Here is a 3,410-nt window from a genome sequence, read left to right as displayed (position 1 = left end):
CAATCTAATATATTCATACCAGTTTCACAAACACAAATATAAATACGTATTTATAATTCACAACAACAACAAAAATCTGTATTGAATAAAATTGTAAAAATCGAACTCATAACATGAACAATGAAAAATTATATTCGGTGATCAAGAGGTCGTATGACCAGAAAGTACGCTAATACATAAAATTTTAAAATTTCAATGGGGAAACATTTAATTATGAAACTAGATACAAAATAATTATAGACCAGTAATAAGTAAGACGTCCATATTATATTAAATAACAGTTTAAAAACCAAATAATTAAGAAAATACAAATCTGACAAACGATATCAAAGAAAAACAAATAATTATAAAAACTTAAAGAGTTCTACAAAAATTAAATTGAACGAACTCACTCCCAATTTCAGTTCCGAAGGAAACCGAAGACTGTTATAGAAGTAAATAAAAATTATAAAAAAATATAATGTATATACAATACATAAAAGACAATACATATAAATAAATTTTTGGTGGACATCTCCATACAATCTGCAATTTTAGCATCAATTTTTTTTGCGCATTTTTGTTGTGAGAATATGCTTTCTTACAAAATATAGTTTATTCTTTCACCCAATTAAGTATACTATTTATTTCAATAGAATTCATATTATTTTCGTCATTTTGGTATAAATTATTATTATTCCTTACACAATTTTCCCTTGTCCTTTTCCTCTTTGCTCTCTTCTTCCTATTGCAAGTCTCTAATTGTTTATTATTTAACATAATTTGTCTATCAATTTCTTGAATAGATTTTTGCAGGTCTTCACTTGATGCAGTTTCGCGATTTGAAATATTTCTTTTCAACGCTAAAGCATCCATTTCCTCTTTACTTATACCTGGGTGCAGCGTTTTAATTCTCGAGTAGTATGATTGGAGCCTCTGTTCCACTATTGATATTTGCTTTCGAAACTCTTTCAGCGAATTCTCAATATCTTCAGATTTCAAATTGTTTTCCAAATGTTTACAATTCATGATTACTTGTTGTGCTTTGTTGTAATTTGAGTTCTCTTGAGGGTGTACATTAACATTATATTCAGGTATTATGATTTCATTGCACCCTCATTACTTTATATGGGTAAAAACCTAATCCACGGTGTGATTGGTGTGCGCACTTTTCATTATAGAGTCGGGGGTGGAGAGCTCGTTCAATTTATGGGAGACAGCAAGTGGCTTGCGGGTACAGAAGAAAAGAAAGCGAGGCAGGCAAAAAAGGAAACTCAAACACGAAACAGATAACGATATCGCAGATATCAGTGATTCCAGCACTTTCAAAACACATGCAAATTTAAACTATAAAATCGACAAAGACTACATTTACAAATAAATACAACAACATCTTTTTATTGAAAACTAGCGAGTCTTCAACAAGGACGCAACTGACCCATCCGTAGTCGAAAAAAAATTATAAATCATTTAGACTGTTTATTTTCTAACAATTCCAAGATAATCGCCTACAGATTCTGCAAGAGCATTACTTTGTCGACAAAGTTATCCACCAGGCAATCCTGCAAGCATTCTCATATTTGACCTGGATAGCCCAGAACTCAAGTCACCACAAGGCTTACACATGTAGACCCAAAATCGTTTATGGTTGATGGGTAGTGGTTGTTTCAATTTTTTGAATTTATATTTTTAAACATTCAAATAAAAAAATCATACATTTCTTTAACTTTATTGTAGTTTTCAATAATGTTTAACTGTAAAATGATTGAATGAAATTTCGGAGAATATTCAATCTCTTTCAATTTTAAGGTGGTTTTGAAAATTTTACTATGCATTAAATTATCTATTTCAAGTAGAAACTATTCGGAAACCGAAAGTTCAGACAAATTAGAGCTAATAAAAGATAGTAAATAAATAATAAATAAACAAGTTCTTAAAAATAAATAAACTTTCTTAAAATTATATTATTTTTTATTTATTAATGTTACATATACAAATCGAAAAACAAAATACAAATTGTTAACATAATTATTGTTTTGAATAAAGTTTAACATTGGAATAAATTATGAAAAATTAAATAATGTAAATATATTTTACTAAAAATGAAGATTACACAAATATATAATAAAATAAATGTAGATAATTATTATTATAGAAATGAAGACAAAACATGTAAATCAATCAAAATCAATTTTCTGTGGAAATCTCCATGGGATCTGCGCTTTCATCTTTCGTTTCTTCGGCACTGGTAAATCCTCATTCAATATCGGCGTTAACATATGCTTCGATGATTTTTTGGGTACTTTGGTTTTTTCCTCCAACACTTTTACCGAACTAAGTATATTCTTCATACTGTCGTATCGAGAGTTGTTTCCATAATTTGGTATGGATTATTCATTGGAGCAATATCTTTTCTTTTCCTGTTTCTCTCTGCTTCCTCCTTCTTGTTACATTCCTCCAATTGATTTTTATTGAACATAATTTGTTTATCCATTTCCTGATTTCGCTTATTCATTGGCTTATTGTTGTCCGTTTTCTGCTTCACTTGCTTTACTTCACATCCAATATTTTCTATCTCCATTTCCTTGATACCACTTAATGTATTTGTTATATTTCTAATATGCAATATCGGCGTTGACACATTTTTGGAAAATTTTTGGGGTACTTTGGTTTTTTTCTCCAACTCTTTTACCATATTAAGTATATTCTTCAATTCTGTCGTATCGAGAGTTGTTTCCATAATTTCGTATGAATTATTCATTGGTGCAATAGACTTTTGCAGATCTTCTGTTGAAGTGTTTGTTGAAATATGTTCATATTTCATGGTGTTTTCGAAAAGTTTGGAATCCATAATTTTGCTGGTATCTTGTCGTGATGAATGCACTACTTGAAACGTGACTAAATACCCTACCTTTTTCTATCGCGAAATACTCAATTTTCCAAAAACAGCAGAGGACTTAACAAAAATAAAAATAAATCCATAAAATTTATAGTATAGCAATAAAAAAGGCTATAGACCGCCGTAGCTTCAATTTCTAAAATTGTATTTACTTGAATTATTTAAATTTTTTGGCTAATTATGCTTTATTGCTGTATTTACGATTTGTATTTATTTTCACTTTTTCTTTTATTTGATCCTCTTTATCCGCAATTTGTATACGCAAAATCGTTTGTGATTGATGGGTAGTGGTGGTTTGCGTACCATTTATTTAATTTCACTATATTTTTCAACACAGTTTAACTATGAAATTAATCTTGAAAAATAAAATTATTTTAATATACTTGAATAAAATTTCAGAGAATTTTCAATCTCTTCGAATATTATAGTGATTTTGAAAAGTTTACTATTGAATACTTGTGTATACCCTATTGTGATGATGACCAAATTTTCCATATATGCAATAATTTTTCTATAACAGACAAACTAGAGC

Source organism: Nicrophorus vespilloides, unplaced genomic scaffold, assembly GCF_001412225.1.
Source record: "Nicrophorus vespilloides isolate i.1.1-1 unplaced genomic scaffold, Nicve_v1.0, whole genome shotgun sequence".
In the NCBI taxonomy this organism is placed as follows: Eukaryota; Metazoa; Arthropoda; class Insecta; order Coleoptera; family Silphidae; genus Nicrophorus; species Nicrophorus vespilloides.
This window is presented reverse-complemented; position numbering follows the sequence as displayed.